Raw genomic sequence first — 27,478 nt, 5'->3', positions numbered from 1 at the left:
GATGTGAAGAAGAGTTGTAAAAGTACAAGGAAAGTAACTTCGCTGTAAAGGAGAAAACTTCTTTATTCTTTATAAAATGGAAAAAAAAAAAAAAAAAAAAAAAAAAAAAAAAAAAAAAACAGAAATTTGATCCATTATGAGCAAAGAAATGTTCATACGTATAATTTGCAGGACCTACTGAAATACAATATTTAAAGAAAGGTCTAGATAAAGAGAAATATTTTAAAGCAAAGAAGGAATCGAAAGCAAAAATTGCTTAGTTTAACTCGAGAAAAAAAGCTGATGAAAACTTAAGTTGAACAGAAAAAAAAAACTTTTGAGATGATATGCATGTTTTAATGAGCTTTATGTCAACAGAATTTAATTTTAAATCTCTAAATAAATATTTTACGTAGCTTTCTATTTTATTATGTTAAGTATTCGTTCAAAGTTAAATCTTAGTGACAAATATCACCGATCAAAAATGTAAAAGTACCATTAAAATAACCATAAACTCGAAGATCTATCTAGCATGGGCTGTTAACGTAGGGGATTCCGAACGCAAATGTTACGAAGTCTTTAATACCATTCTTAGGTTATTAGGAATTATCACAGTCATCGCTTAAACTTGCCCAGCTTGCGAGCTGAATGTCATTGGTTTGATTCCGGAGAATTTATGAAGTTGATTTTTCACATTTCCTGCTAAAAAACAATGAACAGAGTCACTCGAAATGAAAAGGCGATGGAATTCCATCCGCCGCCTCCTTGGTTTCATCGACTGACTTTCGTGCCTCTCTCTAACGACCTTTAACGTGATGGAAAATGCAATGAATTATCACATTCCTCCTTTCCCATTCCTCCTTATCAGGTTCCTCCCTCCATTTTTGTCGTGCGTGTGGTCACCATGCCAGCTGGTATGCTAAAGATCCGTGATTAGAATCCTGGAGAGAGCATAGAGGATTTTTCATGTTCCTTGCTTCGGAAACCCAATAGTCTTTATAAAGACACCATAAGTTGGACTTCGATGTACCCAAATTCTGTAAGCATGTAAGTAATTTCGTTTTGCAAACTCTGCTAGTCTATTATTTGTATCACTTTTTAGAGCAGAAAATATTCTCCTTATCCTTTACGGAAGCATTTTTTAATTTCTCTTATGGCTGTAAATTATAGTATTCTTGGTTCGTTAATTCAATTTAATTTATTACTGAGCACTGTTTCTGTAAAACCTATATGATTTTGTAAAAAAATTACCAATCCTCAGAAGGGAAGCGGATACAACCATTCTTAAAAAATATTTTATCTTGTCATTTGTTTTGTACATAAAAACTTATTTTCCATAAACGTAATTAATGTGTTGGACGCCAGAATCTGCTAGTTTTCAAGGAAATGTTGCGAGAAAACAAGTAAGAAATATAAACGAGTACCGTTATTAATAGGAAGAGGGATTATTGTTATTTGAAGAAGGATATTCCCGTTTTAAGAATAACGTTAAAAAGGTGATCTTCATGCAATTAATACAGTCTTCCAATCGCATTCAAACATTTCACGTCTTCAATAGCGACGGAGTGGTAACGTCGCTGAACACTGGTAGTTTGACTTTGTTTCGAATCGAATCGAACGGGTAGGTTACACAGGTGTTTTTGTGATTCTCCCCATGTGTAACGTGGATACGGCCATTTTCTCCTTAGAAAATTCTCCACGAAAACATTTCTCCTTTTAGGCATATAGCCCCCAGCATACTTTGTCATCATAAAATAAACCAATCTAAACTGAAAATTTCGCATAATGCAGCAACAAATCTGAACATCTTTGATGTCAACAGATGGTTTTATATCATATATCAGAAAGGGAAGCAACAAATATTCTTCAAGTGATGATCCCTGGCAGTTTGACTTCACGGTTTGAATTTTCTGGTCTAAAAGACTTCAGACCTCTTTTTGCAGGAATAGGTCAAGTCCCAAATTTTTGCTATTTAGCCTCACTCTATCTAGGAGTTTAAACGATACAGTACGTGTGAAATTCTCCAAACTGATGTCTCTGTGTTATATTACGTTATGAAAAATATTCATGCCAGATAACGAACTTAGCTTAGTTTGGACCCAAAATTGCCATTCTAATGTTCTTTTTTTTTAAATGGGAATATGCCTGTCATATCAGATATTACAATAAGCCCTGGACCCTCTCCAAGGAATTAACTGGACCCTGTCAAAGGAAGAGATTGTTTAAGGTGACATGATGAAAAAATTACTACCTCAAACAAAGAACGTAAAACGAAACTGTGTACTGAAGATATAAAAAACGAAAAGAAAATGCGGGAGATAACAGCAACGACGGCAGATGATGTCGTAGTATTTGGAAGTTGCGAAGTCGCTAAATTGTAGGTAATAATCTGAAGTGTATAAGCATTGTTAAATCATCCTTTAAAGGTAAATTTAATTTACGTAACAAATGAACTTACGCTTCGGATTAAACTGCTTGAAATGACTGGTAAATTCTTAATATAATTTTTATGGTAATTACAGTGTGGGTTATTCCTCTTTCATGCATTTTTTAGCTGCCGTCGAATAAAATGTGATTTTGAGTTAACCGTGGACGTCGTTCCCGTAATTACTCGAGTAAATCCGGAGTTGACTGGGTATATTTTTGCCCCATTGCCGCGTTATATAGTCGCAGGAAAACCGTCAGATCCTTGTGCCGCACCCTATACGTGGTATATCCAGATAAGACTGTGGATTAATTCCGCCTGGATTTTTTTATCATTGCATAAATCAGCGCCGCATTTTTTGTCATTCCAAGGCGCAAACGCTCAAGAGATTAATTAAAGAAATATTACACGCACAACCTGAGAGCCATTGTTGCTTACATATGAGATGTTTGGCTCATTCAACCATTATGCTTGGTTTCGCAGGGGTAAAATTAGGTTAATTTTTCCCACAAAGCTTTTTTGGAAATATGTTGCAGATGAGATCTGGTTTCTTGGTGAAATTGGATCTTACACGGAATTTTAGCAAAGCTCAAACATAAATTACCTTTTATCTTCCAAATATTTGCTTCGTTGCAAGAATATTAAAAGCCAAATATGAGTTAAAAGTGATTCGCTTCGTAGTTACAAATTTATCTACTTGAGCGGAGACTTAAGTAGTTTTTTTCGTTCTAAGCGTTTCAAATTTTTGTTTTCTTATATATTTCATTTTTTAACATTTCTTTCACTTTTTTAAATTTTATTTTAAATTTTTACTTGTGTTTCTTTCATTTCAGTTTTTGCTTACCTGTTTTCTTCCCAAAATACAGAACAGTTTTGCTCTCTGATTGTGTCTCATTTGTAATGCGTACGTGAGAAACATTTAGTTCATATTTGAAAATTTTCAGTTTTCTATTTATAATACGTAATATAGTATGTAAAAGTTACTAATATACTCATCGATTCTTAAGAACACCATTAACAGATCAACCCGCAATAATCTAAACAGTTTCACAATATTATAATTGAGTTTAAAGCTGACTTAGGAAGTGGTATATTAATAAAAGCTTCAGCGCATTTAGTTGCTTTGGGACTTACAAACACTGTTGCAAGTTTGGAGTAAACAATTTCATCTTTTTCAAATTTAAATATGGATTGTGTATTTATTTGATTGAGTAAATAATTTCCGTTTAGGCTGTGATTAACTAAGTTCTGGATATTTAATAGCTATTGATACCAACAGCTACATTACTGCTCTTCGTAATCCGTTTAGAGTCCGACCAGTAGCCAAGTGGCTTAGAATGAATACTGATACTTCGACTTCATTTCGAGCCCAGGTAAACAGGCTGGCTACATAATTGTTTCTCGTGTTTTTCGTTTAAGATAAATACGAGTCAGTTTCCTTTAGAAGACCTCCAAGAAGTATTTTTTCCTTAAGACAGGTAGTCCTCGTGCACTAAATCGTATTCAAATTAATAACCTTAAGCCGCTTTCAGAAAAATGGCCCACTGGTGTTCCGGTGGCCCAATAGTAAGGCCGTTGAAATCTGGTAATTTGTTATTAGCTTGAATGCTGGCAATAAGGTTGCTTGCATACGTGTTTTCATGGTTTTTCCTATGTGTAACTTAAATATGAGTCAGTTTTCCTCAGAAAGCCCTCCATGAAAGCATTCCTTCCCTTAAGCAGAAACCCTCGAATGCTTTACTTTATTCGTATAATTTAAAGTTATTTATTATTGCTATTTAAAAGACATTTTCAGTTGGATTTAGTAAGGTCGTGACAGTCTGCCTATGCCATCAAGTATTCCCTTTGATTTCTGTTTCAAGTTATTAAAGTTGCAGTTGTTTGTAAAATCAGACGACTGGTATGAGCCATTATCTTGCTGAAAAATCCAGTCACGCTTATTTGCTATAAACGTTTCAGATTTTTTTTGGAGAAAAATCATTCCAGTAACATTTTATATTGTCAGCACCATCAAGGCAGGAATAACCAACCTACAATCCTTTAATAAAAATAGAAGTAATCTCAATAAATAAATCAATAAAAATATAACATAAACTTAATATGAATTATATTGAGATAATTTATCACTTATCCTTTAATTCTTAAGCAAAAGAAAATTATATTTATACATATACTGTGTTTTTTCGCGTATTTTCCCACCTGGCTTTTTATCGTCAGGTTCTGAAATTTTAAAAATATTCGAGTAATTTTCCTCTTCCTCAATACGTTCAGAGAACGAGCTCCCTTAAATTTTAAAATGGATTTCGACCTCCTAAGAAAGACAAACCTTCGTAAACTACCTGCAAAGGTCATGTGGAACTGTGCCCTAACAAGCAGCAGAGACAAACTATAAGAATAAGTAAAAGTCAAGTTACAGGAAGTGAAAAAGGAAGATATCTTATTGGATATTATAACGTTAATATATTCTTATCAAAATGTAGGTTTCTGATAAAAATGATATTGGGATACCCGCTTCTAGTTTATCCAAGACTTCTTTTCATTTGTTATGTATTATGTAGTTACCGTAGCCTCTTCTTCAGTAAATTAAATGATTCACGTAATCTTAGAATTTTGGAAGCGAGGAAATACGCTATATTAGTGTACATACGTATAATTTATTTTAAACTATGGAACAAACCATTTAATTACATTTCTTGTACACCTGCAGTATATCTGATTCAGATGTATGGGTTGTTTTACATTCAAGCTCTCTTTATTTATTTTTTATTTATTAAGATTAGATTTAAAAATGTAAGGTCTTTATATGTGTGATGCCATCTAATATTTGGGCTAATATGGTGTATTAATATAAAGTTTTGTTCAATAATGATCTGATAATTCTTTTGTTTAATTAAAGCAATTGGCATATTAATAGCAAATTTGTAAACAGCTCGATTAAAATAATATTTTCTTTAAAAAAGAAGGAAAATCTTTACTCCATTCCGCTGGTGTAATGTAAATCCAGTTTTGTATAGATAACCACACGGACATGATTCTGAGTGTAAAAGATCTTTAAAAAAAAACAGTATCGATAGCGGTTCGCAATCGATTTTCTTCTGTACAACATTATAGGCGTCGATCACAAAACGTTTTCGAGAGACAGCTTATTTTTATTTTTTTTTTTTTATTTTCTTTTTTTTATTTACTTTTATGATGAATCGATATTACAAATGTCAAAAAACCTTTTTGTGCCTGTCAGATTTTCCTTTTTAAAGGTGGAAGGAAAACTATGGGAGATAAAAAATGTCTAATCTGTATGCGGCTAACACCGTATTCTGATTTCTAAGAAAAAGTGTATTGCTAGTATTTATTTTTATACTGACTTTTGTTAGCGAAAACATTTCAAGTCTCAAATGTTAACAAAAGAGTTTCAAACGTGCTGTTAATTCTACAAGCTATTTTAAATTAATAAATGGATAAATTAATTGATATTAGTAATAAAAATTTATAAAATATTTACTACTTTTTTTTGTATGTATTGAAGGTCACCGAAAGTCACTCATTTACATACTGATATTTGTGTGTATGTGATTATGGCAAAGCCTCGAGGGCTATTTGCCTAAAGGAAGGGATGACTTTGTGGAGGACTTTCTAAGGGAAACTGTCTCGTATACACGTTACACATGGGGAGAACCACGAAAACGCCCATGCAGCCAGCCCGTTCGCAGAATTTGAACCTCGGACCGAACTACTAAGCCTTCAGCGACTTTACCGCTCGGCCGCTGGTTGGCCCCAAACTGATATTTGACTCCCTATAGGTAACACGATGGTGTGGTGGTGGTGTATTTAATTATGGCAAAGCACACTAGGGCTATCTGCCTAGGGGAAGGGATGCCTTCGTGGAGGACGTTCTAAGGGATATGGCTCGTATACACGTTACACATGGGGAAAAACGCGAAAACACCCATGCAGCCAGTCGTTCGCGGAATTCGAACCTCGGATCGAACTACCAGCATAGGTAACACGTAACCTTAGATTTTGTTTTATAGTTTCTTTTTCTAAATGGAGATTGAGCTGTGTCAGGATTTCAAATTATTTATTAATAAATTTTCTTCCTGAATTTCTGAAATTCTAAAGAAGTTCTGAAATCCCGAAATTCTGTACCAAGCGTGTTTCAAATATTTAAAATTAAAACGTCTTTGAATTCCGTTGCATCTGATGAAAATGCACAGATGTGTATCTAAGTTGAAATATAAAGTTGTAAATTTGAATGATTATCTCGTGTTGTGTTAATCGGCTTTTGTGCCGATAATTTTGAGGTTGTTAGATGAGTTGAATATATTGAGTTTTTATTTCCTAAAAAGTTAAGTTCTCTGACGAAGATTTCCTCAGTTCGAATTACAGTAGGTTAAGCAGAGAAAATTAGGATGTAATAAGTTTTATTATTATTTTATACCCAAAAGCATTTCATTGCTTAAGCTCACATAATAATTCATTGTTTGTAACTTCTTGTCCCGTACCAAGTATGTGTAGCTTCTGTTCTTGAAACCGACGTTTTAGAGCGGGTATTGTTCAAAAGTTTTTTTTTTTTTTTTTTTTAACTGGCCGCGCGCTTTATTTAATAGCGATTAGCCTTGCGCCACTACGAGGGCCGGAAGTTGTGGCCATTTCATTATGGAAGCACCTAATAGGTGGCCACTGTTGCCTCCTATGAAGAGGCGGACAGTTAAACCATGCCTTCTTCAGGATTCGAACCTGGGCCAATCGCTACGGCAGTCAGGGTCACTAATCACTATACGACAGACAGACAGGCAAAGTAGACAGATGTCTAGTTTTGCACCCGCTAAGTCTTTCTGCACCGATGGGGGAAAATCAAGCATAGGTGCGAAGGAAAGGTATATAGAAAGCGGAGCAATTTACGGCTGGGTAGCTTCGTTCGAAAAGTTGCAGTTGCGAGTTGAGAAATGAAGGAATCATTCCTTTCAAGTGTGTTTAACGACTGGTGTACACTATGCTTATCCCGGTCCCTGCCCTTGACTCTAAGAGATTGTTTTTTCATCGTATGAAGAATTATCGTATTTCCTTTTTTTAAGCTTATGCTATGAAAGTGTGTCTGTAGTGGTCCAAGTGACAACAGAAACATCCGAGGCTTGAACCCCGATTAGCCACAGTTAAGTTCTCACGTTTCGTTTTCCAAAAATCCTAACAGTTTGTACAGTAACACTTGAACTAAAATAAGATAGACGACAATTCGTCAAGTAAAACACTTTTATATGTATAAAAAAGTAACATTGAAATATATATACTGTAGGAGTTTTATCGTATCATGTACATTTTGTTTTACTCATGTCCCCTTACCTTTAAGTGCTTTTTATATGATTTATTAACTCGTAATTAAAAAATATGGGGATAATTCTCTCCTAATTGTTTTTTAAAAGTCGATAGCAACAAAGAATAAGCTCGTCATTTCTAATTTTTGCCAAATATAGTAAGTTTTGTAGCTTTTTAAAAGCACAATTCCCTGTAATTTTCAAAAGAAATTTTGCCTTACTCGTAACGAAATAAGAATTCATCCATACCATTTAATTTCTGAACAGTTTGTATTTCCGGATCTGTTATCTAAAAAATACAGAAAAACACCTTTTACGATCATGGGATAGTTACAGTTATGAATTTATTTGCAAATGTGTAATACATACCCAAAATTGCAATTGGCAATAGGTGCGTTGTACACAGAGTACAACGCACCTCTACTTACTGCATAACTCTACTTTTAAAGAAAAGAAGCATCACTCTGTGTTTTGAATATACCGAATAGTCTTTCTCAGAAAATAAATAATATTAGTTTGAAGCAAGTGCAAGAGAACAACTGTCAAGCTTGATGAGTTTTTTCGGAGATTTTGGTAATCATTTCGGAGAAATAATTATAAAATTGAGGAATGACACCTATTTTAACCCAAAAAATATCTTATGTAATTCTCAGTTAAAAAAGTAGTGTGGCCGAAATACTAAATAATACAGATCTTGATATTCAAATATTGTTAGATAACTCATTATGAAGTTCTTTTCTTGACTTTTAAATGGGTATATTGAAGATATTTGAACTCTGTTTAACTTCAACCTGATGTTGCAGTAAACCTCGAGTGTTTAAAGACAGAATATGAATGGCAAATGTAAGATGAGATTTATGAAATCGGGAGCAATTGAAAAAACTTTTAATAATGTCCAAAAGCCGTGAATGAAAATTGTGGTTCATAAAGATAATGAACGGTACTAAGTTCTCAGTCAGATTCAGGAATCTTTCTCAGTATTGCGTCACACATGAACGCTAATTTTTACGTACTCTTTCAAAATAATAAAAAACACACATCTAATAACTCATGTTTTCATTAATTTTACTACATTTTCTTCTAAAAACCGACTACCGCAATCTTTCTGCTGAGCTTCTTTAGGCGTATTTAATATTGGATGTTTTATTGCTCTCGTTCAATTATAAGGCACTTCACCCGCCTTCTTAGCATGCCTTTGTAGTGTAGTGGTCAGCACGCTGGCGCGTAGTCCAGTGGTCCGTGGTTCGATTCCCGGGGAGGGTATTGCTCATTTTTCATCTTCCCTGCTTTCAAAAATACCTAATTCTCTACAAAATGAGTTTCACAATTAAATGATGATATTACGAAATTCTTCCAAATGGATTTTAAATTGTAAATTCTAATAAGACTAATCCTTTATAAAAATTTTGCGGTTAAGATAACCTAATTAGGATTACTACGCAAATAATCTCAAAATGTTCTTTCCGTAAAACTCTTTGGGAACATTTGATAAAAAATAGTCTTTATAGTAGTTGTTTTAGAACATTCTCAAATTTAGGAGGATTATAGTTTTAGCCGAACAACTGATTTTTCAGTATACTGTAGAGATATTATTGTTCAAGTAGGCACTTAGACCCTCTGAACTAAATGAGCATTTTTGGCATATAAGCGAGCTGATCTTAGAAACCGTAGTGAATCATTTAACATTACCTAGAAATCTACTTCACTGCTTCTGTTTTCTTAAAGCAGGAAATAACTCCGAAAAAGAGGGAGCTGAATAGCACCATCAGTAGCACATTCTCGACTGGAGTAAAGTAAGTATAAAAGCAAGAACAAAGCACAAGAACGACCAGTTCTAATATAAATAAGTTTCGTTCCATTATCAAGCCATGTTCACAGGCTTTCATTCACCTATATTTATGCGGTAAATATTTAATTAATGGTATATAAAAATCATTTGATTCATGACTACGAAAATATTACAGAGAACGAATGTGTGTTTAGGTGATGCTGTGACTGAGAATTTTTTCAATAATTCTTTCAGTCTGAAGCTTAATTAGCATCGAGAAAAATGTTTCTCATGTGGCAGTGCTTGGCAAAATAATATACAGTTTGTGTGATGTTTATAAACTTAAACAAGAAAAATATTTTATATTGAGCTATTTATTAGAGTTATGCCATTTGTTATATTTAATATTATGTTTAATTTTCAATATCAGAAAAATGAAAGAAAATAATTGTTGGTATGAAAAAATAAAATAATAAGGCTGTATAAAAAGTATGCATACTAGTGATATTGCATAATGATAAAAAGAATGCGTCATATATATTTATATATATATATATATACAATATAAAGAATACAATGGCTTTGCTTTCCCGGTCTCTCATTTTGAGAGGGGGATGTAAAATATAAAAAATACAATGCCTTTGCTCTGCGCGAACAGGCAACTTCTAATTAACTTTCCGGAATTTCAGGATCTTCACCATAGACCAGCACTTTCGAGAACATTCTGGCGTGCTATGTAAATGCTAGTATAAATGCAGAGTTGCGCCATTTTTTAATCAGACTGCTTTTCCTCCTGTTGCTATCAGACCTTTGCTGCCGCTCTTCCCATCTGTCTTTTTTCGAATAGTATGACGCAGTAAATTTATTCTTATTTTAGTTGAAATCATTATTGAATATGTAATTTGGAGAATTTCGTCTTAAAGAATAATGATCTGTCATTTGCATTGAATAAAGTTTAAGCTATAAAGTTAAATTCTTCTTTGTCGTCATTGGATGCCTTACTTACACTCAGTCACAACTACGTCCGGATTCTGATGCCAAGCTTCGTCATTCTTGTGCCTGCCTACCACAATATTACCTATATACACTCAAGAGCCAAAGCATTATGACCAGCCCTACATTTTGCGATGAACGCGCTTGGATGACGTGGAAGGCACGTGCTCAGGTGGAAGTGGTATTAAACTGCTGCTGGAGAATCTGAAGAATCATTCTTTCACTTACTTCTGTGTGTGATGGGAAAGGCTGAGGATCTAAGTGACTTTGATAGAGGGCAGATTGTAATGCCTCGAAGGCTCGGAACAAGTATTTCCGAAACTGCACGACTCATCGGTTGTTCGCGATCTACAGTTGTTAGTACGTATGAAAATTGGATGAATGACGGTGAAACCAGCAGTAGACGACATGGTGTTGGACGTCCACACGCTATCAAAGAAAAAGATCGTCGGAGACTGTCTCGCATGGTGAAGCAAAACCGGAGCCAGACAGTGGCTCAGCTGACAGCCGAATATAATGCAGGGCCAAGTAGAAAATATCGGAGCACACTGTTCAGCGGACACTGTTGGATATGGGGCTATGCAGCAAACGTCCCACTCGTGTGCCTTTGCTGACCAAGCGTCATCGCCAACTGCGCCTGCGCTGGGCCCGGGAACATCGCGACTGGTCCATGGATCAGTGGGAGAGAGTTGCCTGGTCAGATGAATCACGGTTTGTCATTCATCACGCCGATGGCCGTGTCAGGATACGCCGTCTTCCAGGCAAACAGTTCCTCCCTCAATGCACAGTAGGTCATACACAGGCTGGTGGTGGCGGTATTATGCTCTGGGGGACATTCTCTTGGGCGTCTCTGGGACCCGTGGTTGTGATAGAGTAGACCATGAATGCTACAGGGTATCTGAACATCTTTGCGGACCAGTTACATGGCCTCTGTTTTTCCAGCTGGAAATGGAATGTTCCAACAGGACAACGCCCCGTGTCACAAGGCTACAATTGTATTGGAGTGGTTCCAGGATCATGATGATGATTTCCAGTTAATGTCCTGGCCGCCTAACTCACCGGATCTCAATCCTATAGAACACATTTGAGATGTAATGGGACAGGTGACAGGTGACGGAGGACGGGGACGCCTGATGTTTAACAGAGGTAAACAGGCATATGTCCCGTGCCCTCCCATATCTAGTGGCAGCAACTCCCAGGAGCCTCATGAGGCCACCTTGGGAGTTTATTGAAGAATTTTATGTAATTGTACATGGCCATACAGAGGCGTCTTAGGAATACATTAGTTTTGATCGATAGGCGGATGATTTGTTACATCTTGGTTTGTTAGACACTGTTAGACACTAATTACAGCATATACATACACATACAAGTACATACACTTGCACATATAAAGATACATACAAAACACTTGTAAAACACATATAAAAGCACATTTATAACACATATAAAACATGTAAGCACATTATATAAAAATAGAAATTAGATACTAGTTTGCACACACTTATACAAGTAAAACACATACTTATAATGAAACATATTTAAGCTAATATATAGTATACACTTACACTAAAGACACATTTAGATCATATATCACATGTAAAATGCGCAAATAAACATACATAAAGCATGCAGGCACACTGTAGAATATTAAATTTTGTTATTAGATGATATAGTAATTACAGATGAAATTTTACTCTGGAGAATACATTATGCAATACATTATATCAGGTACACAATACTTATTTAATTTGAATAGATATGCAGCGCTTTTTATATACATAATGCTTACAGAATTGATACACAATGTAAAAACAGATACACTATGCTTGTAAAGCATTAGATATTAGAATTTATACTGCGCACAATTGTACAAACGAAATAAGACACTATACTACTATATACAACACAGTTATGGTGTACAATTATGCAAACACAATTATACTAACGTATTAAAACACAGAATAAAACACTATACTACGGTATATAACACAATTGTGCACAATTATATAAACACAATTATACTTACAGATTTAAAAAAAACTATACTATTGTATACACACAATTATAGTACGCAGCACCATGCATGCTATGTTGCCAAGCTATATATTTCTATGCGAAGCTGTGAGATTATACAGGTAATGCAGATACAATATTGATAGATATAGATGAATTATACATTATGCATATGTCAGATACAGTTCAGATATAATACAGATAGTTTGAGTAATACAGATATGATGTGCAGGCAATAACTGTAGTGGAGACACTATGTTATAGAATGCGCTGAGCGTATTTTGTATTATATTAGATGCACAGTGTTTATTGGATTAAAGTAGGTACACAGTACTTTTTATATATACATTGCTCACAGAACAAATGCACAGTGCAAAGTCAGATACACAACAGGTTGTAAGGTATTGCAGGTAATGCACACGCAATGTAGATAGTTGCATAGTAATTATATGCTTTATATACAGCAGATACTGTGCAGAATTTGACAAATTCAGTGCAGAATGAGGTGCATATTTATTGCAGATAGTTTGTATAACGCGTTTGTGTAATACAGTACTGGCAATGACTGTAGGAGAAACACTATGTTGTAGAATACACAGTGCATATTAGTATTGTAATAGATACATGATGCTTGTTGTATACACAATGCTTACAGAATGGTTACACAATGCAAAGTCGGATACACATTTGTTTTACACTGTTCAGTTAAGCATGGACTAGCATGGACATGCAAGTAGTAGCCTGTGATTAGTCAGTGTTGAGCTCTGTACACTGTTGATAAGTTCTGTACACGATTTGTCAGGGCGTTCCAATTACTCTGCGCACAGTACCTTATACTCTGATATATAACTTGCAGTTGTTGTAATAACTGTGGTTATTCCAGGAAATACTTCTATAGATATTTCAGTCGTTGTAACTACTACAGAGACACAATGCAGGTAGCAGTCTGTTCATAGTCAGTAGTTTGCTCTATACGCCGTAAGTGAGTACTGTACGCAGTAAGCAGCTATGTCTGCAGTTATGTTACAGTACAATTATGTTATAAGCGCAGCACATAATTTAAACATATTGTAAGTTGCATTCAGCTGATTGTCAGTATAAGAGACTGTCAGAATTCTGTTGATGATTTGGTAGTGAAAGCTGATTGTGGTTGCTTTATGAGACGCCTTAATTGACGCTAGTTTGGTTGGCAGATATCTTGCCCTAGGTCGTTGACCTGCCTAATTATTTGGCACATCTTTTTGACCGCTGGTGGGTGCTTAATGATGAATCGTTTATATGATTCTATATTTGTGGCTGGGAGTGGAAGGTGTAAGTTGGATGTAAGGCTGCATTCAAATATGTAGTGGTCGGGGGAGCCAGTTGCCCCGCAGACGCATATATCTGTCATCGAAATTGCATGTCTCTGAAAATAGGATGGAAATGGGCCGTGCCCCATGATATAGTTTGTCAAGGGTGCAATGGCCTGGAGACGTTCGTTATCTACTATTGGGTAGAATCCATGTGTCCTTCTTCCTGTATCACAGTTATCCCACTCCTGTTGCCACTGTTCTTTGCTTAGTTCTCTTAGCGTTCGTTTTAGCAATGTAATGTTCGCTTTAGCGATGTAAGCTCTTAGCGATGTAATGGGACAGCAGCTCAGAGGTCAAAGACCACCAATTCGCAATATCTTGGATTTGCGTGACCGTTGCTACAACATCTGGTACAATCTGTCTCCTGCCATCTATCAAGAACTTGTGGCATCCATGTCAAGGCGGGTTGAAGCTGTGTTGCGCGCCAAAGGTGGCCTAACTCGTTATTGACAGGTGGTCATAATGTTTTGGCTCTTGAGTGTATATGATAAACAGTAAAATCATATATATGAGTTGCAAGGCTGTTCAGTTTTATGACTTTCAATTTCATATCCTTTTGAAAAGAACAAGTAATTTGTGTTTATAGAAAATTTAAGTTTTTGCGCTTATAGAGAAATTTTTATATTTTGAAGATTAATTTAACATCTGTTATGCTCGTAATAAAAAAACAACGGTAGATGTTGTGCAAGAATATTCTGATATTACTATACAAGTTATGAAAAATAATGAATAAACTAATTAATTTTTAAATTAATATTATCCAGCTTATATATTATTTCTTATTAAAAGCACGTACGTTTTATTACAAAGTAAAATCTTTCGAAGTATGAATGAATAATAACTAAAAAAGATTTATTTTCATATGCCGAATTTGTATTGATTCTGAATCGGAAGCGTTTAACGTTTACGCGATTCATATAATATCATCAAATATAGCATATAAAGAAGTAAAAATATCAATGCAAATAATTATAAAAGAATCCCTGTATTGTTACGTCAATTATGTGTGAAACATGAAATCTGTCATGATTACTAACCAGAAGATCTAAAAAAAATTTAAACTTCAGATAATGTATATTTAAATTTTGTACACGAAGCTAAATGGAAAAAACAATTATGAATGAGGAAATAATATTAAATCACAGAAAATGCTTGAATACTCTAAGATACAACGCGAGAAATATTTGATGAACTTGCACATATAAATTCATAGAATTCTTTCATAGAAATCATTCATAGAAATTCTTCGGTATCTTTTCGAATTCAGGAAGTAGACGGTTTGGAAACAGAGTTTAAAAAAGAAGCATGTATAATCATATATTGCTGGAGGACTGATAATAGTTCTGTGCCATAAATGCAATTCCAAGGCTTTCAAATTATATCTGTTGCTTTGACAGCTCTGAATTTTGCGCTTATTAAGCATATTCTTTTATTTTATCTAATTACTAGGTGGCTATCGACACACATAATCATGCAGCAGGCAAACACAGCATCGGATTGTTATTTAGTAAGAAAGGAAAAAAAGAAAAAATAAGAAAGGATTTTATTTAAATAAGTGTTATGATGAATCTGCTATACACAGGTCAATAATTCAGATAGGGGTAGGGAGCTCTCTTAGTTTTTCAAATGCGAAATTAGCCTTTTATTTCGTGACCAAATGTAAAATAATTTAAAGGTAGACTTTAACCTGTTTCACTATTTAAAATACTGCTATTCTGATAAATGTTACTCAGTGTGCCTAAAACATAATCGTATAGTTTTGAGCTTACTGTGAAAAATTACGCCTAAAGCTTTTTTGTTTCTTTGGAGCAAAGAATATAAAAGAACTCTTTCAACTTTTCCAGGATTAAGGAATCCTTTTATAGTCCGTATTGTACCTTCTGAAGGACGTGTTCAGGCAAATGCAATAACGGTATAAGAAGCTTCCTAATAATCAAGTGCCCTTAACAATTTTAGTCTGGAACCAGTACAGAAACATTAACTTCGACTCGGAACGTGCGAAAGATGATTCTTTAAGGCCAATCGCAAGTCAAAGCATTTAGCATCATTTATACTGTATAACACATGAACATTAAATAAGTGTTAACATGAACTCAAAAATTCTCTTGTGTTGCCTTTTCTTTCGCTTACAGCCATAAACTAACAACCAGTAAGTGATTTAAAATTTCGGTGTGAAAGTCTAATAAAAAGCAAAACCAGTTTTAATAATGGAACACACTGAGAGATAATAATTGGAATATTTTAATATTTAATTAATATTTTAGAGTGTATATCATAATACTATTTTTTTTAGCACAATGACCATGAAAAGCACTGAGCATTATTTCCGACTCTGCAACTAACATTTTTGTGTCTGTAAGCTATTGTTAACAGTGCCTCAGACGGGGTATAAGATATGATATGAGAGTTCTTGAAAAGAAGGAAATTCTTAAATAAAGAAACTGCATAAGAAACACCAGTCGAGGACTTCCTTCCTTTGTTTCATAGCACTAGAAAGCGCACGATATCTTACAGTTTCTTTACTGAAAAGAGAATTACCTTCTGACCTATATTTACTATCGTTCACTCGTTATTGACCACGTATTTAAAAGGTCACGGCTGACATAAATACGACAGCTTATAGAGTCTATTTAAATCTTCATTTTCTGAGATCGTGAGACTGAAATCACATGCACGAAAAGTGATAAACATTACTACTGTTGACAGGAGTAGTTTATCCTCCGTTCCAGTTCATAGCTAGCAAATTAAGGATCCTTGCTTTCAATTACACAATCTTTGCATTCTAAGACACAATTCATAATATCAAAACAATCGGATCAACAGCATAACTCACTTAAGAATCTGGTAATTTGATATTAACTATGAGCGCTATTCAGATTTAGATTTTACTACTTCCGTTGCAATTAAAGTATCAGACTTCGGCAGAGGAACTTAAAGGACAATAAGAGTGTATAAAATTAAACTCCGGAAATATCAGACGATTGTTTCATTGAATTAAATTAATTAAGATACCGAGGATAAAGATTAAAAAATAAAAGAGGAATTGTTAATCTCGTTTCTATGTATCTGAAATAATTATCTTAATGTAGGATAATTTTTTAAAAATATTTCAAATTAATTTTTGCAGTGCGTTTAGTTTGACAGACTTTCCTGAATTCAAAGGAAGAAACGAAGAATTCTGGGCGTATATACAGTTTATCTTTTCACCGATGATAAATGACGCTGTTTAAAAGTTAGTATTATTGAACGATTAATCTAGAGAGAAAACGCTAAGTCATGGTATCAACATAGTAAAAAATAGACCACTACGAATATTTTGCTTCAGATACTTCACGGGGGTCTTAGCTGATGCTAGAAATAAATAAATAAAACTTGGCCATAATTGTCATTTTTATATGCAGATGCTCTCGAAGAAGTCTGATACGGAATTTTGAATTTCCTCACTTTGTTTGATAGACTTACATACAGGGTTTCGTATTACAGGTATCCATTTCCTTTAAGACTGTACTTTTCTCTTACAGAAAAATTAGTAATTTTCTTTGTTTACGTAGGAAATTTAACACGATTATTTCTTTTACAAAAAAGGGAAAATATCGTTGGCGTTTGTTTTATGCGATGATAAATGTGACTTTAATCGTGAAAGAGCTCAGAGGCTTAGAGCAAAGTTGCAAGTTTGTTTTGATTGTCTGAGGAGAATAATACAATAAGCATAATCTATCAGTCTAAGAATTTAAGCATGCTGTCTCATTTTAACTTTTTGAATGAAGTAGATTATATCATAAACCTCTATTTTTTGGCATTAATGAATGCAAAGAAACTGTACATGTGATAACTTGATTATATCCATCAATCCTCTCTCTGGTGCACTATAGCTGAAGAAAGATTATCGTTAATAATATCCGTCATGTTCTAATCGTCATTAACTAATCTTCGGTCATTCAGCTTAATGCTTCAACATCATTTTAATCACTCATAAGCTTGCCATTTACCTCGTTGTCTTCCAATTTGGAAAAGATGAAACTATATTACGTGTATTGTTTCTTTTTCTTTGGCGTGTGCCTTCATTACACCATTCCTGCTTTTAGGTGTTATTTTTGTATAGTTTGAAAGATTTATTTCAAGAAATATAGGAACACTTAATGTTTTTTGTGTGTAAGCTAATGGTAAGTCATTTTCTGTTACACAAGTCTTCACAAGAACGCTTTACCTTCGCAGAGAGAAGAAAAATGTATAAGTGATACTATATAATGTTCTAGCTGCTAGAATCCTTAAGAACTATGCAGAGAATAATCGCTTAGTTCTAATGCTTTAATAATAAGTAAAAGGAAGGGTTCAATTACTCTTTTATTCGAACAAAATATTTAACAGGCGGCCCCTTTCGGGTTTACAATAAGCTGTCACTTAGGATTTAACTTAAGATAGAACATAAGAAACTAATCTAATACTAACTAACCTAAAACCAACTGAAGCTGCAAAGAAATAACTAACAGAGTTGGCCTTTATTAAAGGTCACAGGCGAATACTAGCAAACACGTAACAAAGCGGCCAAACATAGTGAGATTAGGCTTAAAGCAACGACGTGGCCAGAAAGCAGAACAGGCTGTACTCAGTACTTTTAAACTCTTCTAGTGAAGTGACCGAGACTTCAATTTAAATACCAGGTTCTACCTCATTTACATAAAAAGCGATCCTGAAAACTCATTCTAGTAGGAAATCATAGGTGGGAAATAAGGAAGTAAAGGAAAGCATGTTGAAAAACAAAAATAACTACTAGGAAATTAAAATAAACCCTTAACAACTAATAGTTATCAAATGAAATAGGCATGTAGTTTCGCATCGAAATTTTTTATTTTAGTGAATAGTTTTAATTATAATTTTGAGTTTTGACAAATCGTTTCTCCCCAAATTTTTTTTCAAGTACTACTTTTCAATTTTCAGCAATAAGCGGCATTAATTATCCATCATATTAAATACCAAATCCATACGCAGTTTTTAAATACCATTAAAGAAGTACACTGCAAGCAGCACATAACATTTTATATCTAACGTTTTGCAATTATATAACTTATCTTTATAACATTCAACACGGTCACCGTCTTTCACAGTATATCATTCAAACTAACTCCAAATTGTTGAAAACGTTCACGCTCAATGGTTTTGATGACTGCTTCTATAATCCTCCTCATAAACTTAATTAAAGGATATTGCCTTGATAAGTAGTCAATTAATTGTTTTGACACATCTTCTTAAAACACAATTCGATGAGATATGATCAGCCGAAAGGCAGTCAAAAATTTGATACACCTTTCAGTCCACTAGTTAGGAAAGACAGCTATTCCATTCAAAACTCATTACACGATGAAACTATTTTTAGTTGTAGTAATGTCTAAACATTGCGTAAATAAAACGTTTCCATAAAATTTACTGCTCATTTCTATAATACTTGCTTACATACTGGAGTTATCAATGTTTAAAGCTACATAAGAACTTCTTAAAGACCCCGACTTGAACCCTCTGAACTAATATTCTTACGCAAGAAAACATGCTTCCAAAGATGGCGTCGTTTACTTTGTTAATCTTACACTGAACGTTTTTATTTGATATTAATGAGGGCAAGTGAAAATCAAATTTTTTCAAGTTATTAAAATTTAAATGGGGATCAGCTTGAAATTAATTTGTTTGTCAATTAAAACAGATCGATATTCTCCAGAGCCATTATTTATCTATTCAACAGGCTAGTTGGAGCTTCTGTAATGCTATTTAAAACCTTTTTGTGCCTGAAACAGGTTTAAGCTCGAATCTGCTTGAAATCAATTTGTTTATCAATTAAAATAGATGAATATTCTTCAAATCCATTACGTGTCTATTCAAAAGGCTAGTTGACAGGTTCAAGCTCGAATTTCTTTTCGAATTTTAGTAATATAATACTATCTAGTCCTTTTCATAACTTTAATTTTTAATATAGCTACTTTTGGTGGAAAAATTTATTACTAATACCCATTATTGCTTGAAAAAATTGTGTATAAAGCTGCATTCGGCAGAATTGTTATGGGGCCTAAGAATTAAACAATAAGAGTGAATTTATAAAACAAAGAACAAACAGAAGGAAATGACGTCCTATATCTGAATTATATCTCTTTTGACTAACTAGATCGAAGACCACGATCTAATAAGGTCTAGGCTTGTCTTTATACAGTACTTAGGGTATACTCAATATTTCAGTCATTCAGATGTCTTCAGAATCGGTCAGAATGGCGTTTTTCAGTTGCAACTGCAATTTTAAATCGCAAAAATACACAAATAAAATTATAAGAAAAAGCTTTTTCAGGAAGTTATTGAATCGTACATTCTAAAAGAGGTATGGCAAGCAAAGACAGTTTTGAACTGGACTGACAGCTTTTAACTTTATCGTTGAGCAAACTGATGCCATCTCATTCATTCATCCATTCTGATTTTCCTCTGGTATGCTAACTTATTTTTTGTATCAGGAAGAGAGGTTTGTTAATGCAGCCAAGAAAAAAAGAAAAAATCCGAATTGAAAACATCGCAGCTTTTAGCATTTCCTGCTGGATGATAAAAAGGAAATGCTATTGAAGTCAAAGTTACATATTAGAGGTTTTATAACACCAGTAAAACTTATAAATGAGCCAAATTTCGTTAATTTCGGAATACTTTTTTCCTATGATAACTATCATTGTAAACATTAACTCATGATTATCGCAGCTATCTTTATTTTTAATTATTGATAGTGAAAATAACAATCGAGAAAGAAAAAAATTTAATATTTTGATTTTTTTTCCTCTCCGCAGCCTTATAGAAGTCCCTCAAAAATCTATGTAATTTAAATATCAGTTTTAATTTCTTTCTGGTTATATTAATTTCTTAATACTAAGTTAGAATACCATATTAAGATGTAATACAAAAGAGCTTTAAAATTATTTCCCAGACTGTATGTGCAAATCACTTTTCTTTACGCATTAATTAAATTTACTAATTGCTCTTACCTAATATGATTGGTTAATAACAGAAAGATTGGTTACATAATGATCGGCTAATTACAGAAAAAAAAATATGAGTATTGCACCGATTTGAAAAGGGGTTACCACGTAGAAGATTCCTGAAAGTGTTTTTATGGTTTCCACATAGAAATAAATGAGAATAGAAAGAGATAAATCTTTTGCAACCAATCTGTTTTTTGTCTCACCACCTCACAGAAACTTCATCGCTTTAGCAGCCATTTAACCACAGGTGACTATTCCAAAGAAAAAATTACCTTTCTAATATGCAAATGTCTATATTCTCTATATCTTTGTTTTAATCCTGTAATCACAAGATTGGCTCTCTACTACCAGAAATGTTAAATGTGAATCAAGTTTCCTAGACTCGAAAACTTTGTTGCTATTGATATGCAAACCACGAAAATACTTCCGCATGTTACAATAGTAAGAACGTGCAGTTTTCAGTCTTTCAGTCAGTTTCTTTAAAGCTGCTTAATGGAAACTAAAGCCGGGATGCGAAGCAGTTCTGAAACAGTTTTAGGGTCATGTACGACTCCTGTTGATGCCCACGTTTGAAGTACTGTGGATACAGGATTATTTATCAATATAAAGTAAAATATTTTCTTCAATTCAAGTTAAAGCATTTTACCTCATAATAGTGAATGATCAATGATTTTTAGCAACACGCTAAATTTGCTTGAACAACAGATGAGTACATCTCAGAATTCCTTTGCTAAATGTCATTGAACAAAAAAATGGATGAGGTGTGAGTTTTATGCGATTCTACAAACTGCAAAACTTAATAAATATCGCTACAATTAAACTACAATTAAACTAATATCGAGTATGTTAGCTCTAAGGAACAAACATTCAGGTGCTCTTAATTATCTCTACCTCAAATTGCACAAATGCCAAACCTTAAATATCTTATTATAAAAATTTTTTACTTGTGTAAAAGTTGAAGTAAAGCAGTAGAAATTATATGAGACAAATAACTTGAATAATACTTACAAGGTATTTCTTCCGCCTTCCTAGCGTACCTCCGTGGTGTAGTGGTTCTACACGCTGGGCCCGTATTCCAGAGGTCCGTGTTTCGAATCCCGAATTTTTCAATCCTTTTGCTTCCAAAAAATACCTAATGCCTCTACAAACTGATCAGAAATCAAAACTCTACGGGTTATTAAAGACTAGGACTTTTCAAGTTTATGAGGAGAGAAAGAAACTCAGCATCAATTCATGGAGTAATTTATTGCTCATAGATTATTGTCAGTTACGAATTAAGTATGTGAAAGGAAAATGGAATCCTTATTTAATTAATAAAGCTGACAAATCACTTTACAAAAATGTGTTCGTTAATAACATAATAAAATTGGTTCTAGATTGTGCATTTAAACAGCGTCAGCCGAAGTCATAAATTTACTGACTGAATACGGAAAGGGTCGTTAACTAAATTGTTCCAAAACAGAAGTCGATCGATCGTTGGTTCGTGAAAGAAGTTAATCTTAATTACGGTTTCACTGATGATTCTATTGACCGCAAACTTCATTTTTAATGGATAAGCATTCTTGATGGAGTTTTGGTCCATAAAGGTAGCAGAAAACGTACTCCTGGAAGTTTGAGGTAAGTGCATTTATGAAACTTAAGATATTTTACGTTTCAATCCTAACTTTCACTACATAAATTATGTAATTGATATAATGGAGCAGATTAATTAATGTTATCTACATAAATATATGTATATATATATATATATATAATTCATGGTATATGTACACAAATTTCATGTCATATAAATAATGATATGTAATATTCATGTACTAGTTACTTAAACAGTTTTAGGGTCATGTACGACTCCTGTTGATGCCCACGTTTGAAGTACTGTGGATACAGGATTATTTATCAATATAAAGTAAAATATTTTCTTCAATTCAAGTTAAAGCATTTTACCTCATAATAGTGAATGATCAATGATTTTTATCATCATCAATGATTTTTACCTCATAATAGTGAATGATCAATGATTTGATCAATGCTATCTAGCCTTAAGTTTTATAATTTATTTTACCAACTACTAATCTAGAGATATTTACCATTTACTTAACTCGTATTAAATGGCTCGATGCGCTTCCTGTATCAGTTACAGAAATGGGGCTTCCGATAAGAAATCTGAATGAATATATTTGAAGGGTGAAAATTTATGATGTCAAGCAGGTATGTAATTTACAGAAAGACTAAACATCTGTTAAATTTACTAAAAATTCATGAATGTATTAGCAATACTGCTAAAATTGACAGCGTAATTTTAGGCATAGTAATGCATGTAAATTTATGGTAGAAAATGCGTTTAAGAAGGTAGGCTGAAAACGTGCAGCCAAGTGAAGTACTTCACATCAAAAGATGAACTTATCATGGGAATATACTTGTATTCTAAATTTTCTGACTTTAAAGTTGATTTACTTAACAGTCAATGTCTGGAATAAGTATATGCACTTATAATAGTGAATCATCTTTTGGTGCGATTGTTAAATATTAAAAAAAATTAAACACTTTGCATTTCTGTACATCTTAATAAATATTGAATGAAAATTTGCTCATCTTCTGTATGAAACTTATTTGTAGAGCAGGAATTATATTTTTAGTATGCTTATAGCTTAATAAAATGTGTTTTGTGTTAAACTGTATAAAATATAAAGATATGTTAAATGTTCATTAAAATGTGTCAAAAATTTGTGTAATTTTTTATGATATTACAACATACTTTGATAGTTCTTTGGCGGAAATCAGCATCGATGAATATGCAGTATTAATTGATATTTCGTTTTTTGCTTTTTCTAAGTATCAGTCAGATCCCATTTTTTTCCTCGCGCCCTTTAATAAGACTGTAATTTCATAGTACTTCTAATCTTCCCCTTTAGAATTTTTGACCCCCTCACTCTTCTTCTAGTATTTCCTCAATATAGCTTACTATTACAGTATTTAATCATAAAAAATTAACAAAGTTAAATTTATAAAATCAGAAAAATCTAATTAATAGCTTTTTCTTTCTAAAAAAAATTATAATTTTGTAGAAATTCCTATTAAAAGGATCTGAAATCCAGTTGTCCTCTTCACTTTGTTTTGGAAAATAATCTTTATATGACCCTTGAAAGCTTTCTAAGTCAGTTGTTATGTTCTCTTTGACTTCATTTGTTAGTTGAAGTTCATGTTCCGAAAAGAAGTTGAAAAACAACTCAAACATTTTGGGCTGATTTTTTATTTCAAGACACGATTCCTGAAAATTTAAGTTTTTGATCATGGAATCGATTTTGTCAAAAACTTTTAAACAATTATAAGACTGTTCTGAAATTCTAAACTGAGTTTATTTATGTTTAAAAAGTAATGAATAATTTGTAAATACTCGAAGCTGTTATACATAATGGAAACTTCAAACTCAATTGGAATGGGTAGTATTCGAAAAGTGCATGGTGGAGACTCCAAAACCAGAACTCTTATCCGTATAGTTTAATTTCTGTGATCTACCTTTTAATAATTTATAAATTTTTATGTAAATAACATTTTACATTTAGCAACTTTAGAAACGCTCAAACTAATTTCAAGCGAAACTCTGCATTTAAAGTAAGTTGAATGTCAAAATTGTATCGAAAAATTTACATAACTGACTTGATGATTTACTTAATCCTGAAAATGTAGTTAGCCGCCAATCATTTTATACATAGCAGTAATATTCCAGAAACAGGGATGAATAGCGTAATATTACATCTGCAGTCGGAGCTACCTACAAATAACTGCATTGCATTTGTACACATTTCTGTCAGTAACGGTTATATCAAAAATCCCCACAGTTGTTTTCCCTTTTGGAAAATAAAAACTACTGATGTATGTTTTAATTATAGCGGGTTCATTCAATGATTTTAGGTTAAGTTCAGGATGAAATAAAATGCCTATAGTAGTTAGAGGCCAATATCCCCCCCCCCAGAGCTAAATAAATAAAAGTAAGGGCTGCAGTTTACAAGATAAGAACCTATTATTGTGTTGAAAAAAAAGTTGTTGCAATGCTACTTTTGCCCGCAGCCTATCAGAGACAGAGGTGTTGAGATTAATGAACATTGATTGTTGGACCTGTGTTCAAATCTAGTCACACGGCTGGTTACATGAGTGCTTCTATATTTTATACCTTGTATGACATAAATACAGTTAATTTACCTTAGAAAATCCTCCACGAAGGAATTCCTTAGGCAGATAGCCCTAGGCCCTCGCGTATTCAAATAACCAACCATGAATGTTGCCTTATTGAGAGAAGTCAAGTGTTGTTACCCTACCGGCAATTTAGCGCCGATACTTCTGGTTATCATATTAGCAATTACTGTTACGCAATCTATATAATATAAATTCATATGCGAAATAGTTAAAAATATTGAACCTCTAAAGTTTGAATTTCATTGGATCTAAAGTAGCAAGAAATGTAAACAGAAACGGAATGCCAATTAAAGTACATATTTTTGAATTAATGAAGTTACGATAACAAAGCTTGAAAGTGAAACTATTTAAAATTTTACGTATCACTGTATATATATTTTTAGTACTTTTCATTTTCTACTCATTTTCAAACAGGATGAATTTTATTTTACTTTGAGAAATAAAATTTCTGATGTGTAATGTTATTTCACAATTCAAAAGAACGTTTCATCATGAGGAGCAGAAGATAATGACTGATTACAAGGACGCACAGCGAAATATAATTTATTTGAAGATACATTTTAAAATAATTGTAAGATAATTTTCTCATTTCAGATAAAAAGGTAAAAATGTTAAGAGAAGTTAGTTTCTCGATTTATGTTCATTTGATGTGTAAGAGAGATTATCAGATTTAGCTCTGTTTAAACCAGGCTGCCAATTTCTACAGGCAGAGATCCCGTTCTAACTCAAAACCATGGAACGAAGTTACATGTGATAAAAGGAGCAACCATATTACTCATTTGCTTAACATTATGCTGAGTAAGTTGCATACTAGCGCAACCTTTCCATCTGACAGCAATAAAGAAACAAAGCCCTGTTATTTATATTGCACCTGAGAAGAAATCTCTGCATATCAACTTGCTTCCTCGTAAATCAGTCTGGGTCGAAACCCCTAAATTCTGAATTGTTTCGATCGTGTGAGTTAGGCAACTAATGTGAGTTAGGCAAATTCAGATCATCTTTTATTCCTGCATGTTTTAATTTGCAATTCAGTGCAACTCACAAATCATTGCTCATTTATACAGATGATAACTTACGTTTGGACTGCATTCATTTCCAGCTCTTTTGTTATTGGTGAGTTTGTTATTGGTTTTTGTTCCGTAAAACTATTAGTCATAATATCATTCATTTCACATGAACTCATATATCAATTTTGTTCATCCTTAATCCTAGAGTATAAATTATAAAACTGTATTTTAAATATTGAATTTATAAGACACTATGCTGAAGCATGCTGTGCATATTATTATATGGAAGTATATACTCTTAATACTGCCGTATTTAAATCTTTACGTCTTTACATTCTATATATGATTATATTAAGTGTTAGGCAGGAAGTAAAAGAAAAAGTATATTTATCAAGTAGTAGGAAGATGCAATTGGCATTTTATTTATGTAACTTTCCTCTAGGACATTTACTTATAGTCTTATTCAGTTCGATCCCAAATTATCATTAATGAGATGAGGACTTTATACCTAATCTAGCCATTGCATTACGGCCAAGAAGAAGGATTGTCGAACAAGAAAATACAAAAGCAAAGAATTACTATCCTAATCCATAGATTTGCATACACGCCCTTATACAATATAGTATTGAACTCTGTCAACTGTTTTTCTTGCGTATTTTAATCTAATGGTAAACTAATGTTAGAAATAAGCATTACATTTGATTTTCATCGGATAGCAATGATCAAACTTTCAAAGCTCAGATGAAAATGTTAAACTTTACCTCAAATATTACTGCACACAGAAAGAGTTTCTAAACTTCTGAGGGCCCAGCAGCAGCCGGTCAGACCACTAACTACTGGTGTTTCGTAAAGGAACACCAATGATCGACTCGGGCACTATATTCGATTTTGGGTTAATGGACTGATTTGGGGAGCGTTTTCGTGGTTTATCTTTTTCTCATGCGTAACGTGCATAGAAGCTAGATTACTTTAGAAAGTCCTCCACGAAGGCATACATTCCCTTAGGCAAGTAGCCCTCGCGTGCTTTGTCATAATCAAATAAAGCAAACGACTCGGGCTCAGGTTCTGGCAAACAAGTTGGATGCATGAGCTTTTGTTGTTTTCTTCGTATGTATCCTGAATACTAGCCATTTTACCTTAGACATTTCCCCATAAAAGTATCTCTTCTCTTATGCAGGTAGCTCTAGTGTACTTTTTCTAAATTCTAACAAATGCATTCCAAAATTCAGAACCATAATGAATAGAATTTCAGAGAAGTGTCAAAAAGTGTAATTATAATAAAAGTTTAAAGATTGCCTATTCTTAAAATCCTTTTTAAAACTTCTTTCTTTATAGTATAGCACAGAGTTTCTTAAACTGTGGGTCGAGATCCCCATGGGGGTGGCGGGACCTGTAGCAGGGGTCGCCAAAAATTTTAGCAGTTTTGATATTTCT

The 27,478-nt window shown here is 33.4% G+C and overlaps 1 long non-coding RNA gene across 1 annotated transcript in view; it reads left to right on the top strand.

The window, feature by feature from the left end:
* The first annotated feature begins 888 nt into the window (after positions 1 to 888).
* LOC118193129 (uncharacterized) overlaps positions 889 to 27,478 on the top strand; it is a 156,962-nt gene continuing 130,372 nt past the window's right edge. The window contains exon 1 of the long non-coding RNA XR_015038683.1: positions 889 to 1,026. This is a non-coding gene — a long non-coding RNA (uncharacterized LOC118193129). The remainder of the gene's footprint in view (positions 1,027 to 27,478) is intronic.

The sequence above is a fragment of the Stegodyphus dumicola genome, chromosome X1 (genome assembly GCF_044657685.1).
Source record: "Stegodyphus dumicola isolate Sdum_Otavi_A_Nest chromosome X1, ASM4465768v1".
Lineage (NCBI taxonomy): Eukaryota > Metazoa > Arthropoda > Arachnida > Araneae > Eresidae > Stegodyphus > Stegodyphus dumicola.
This window is presented reverse-complemented; position numbering and strand designations above follow the sequence as displayed.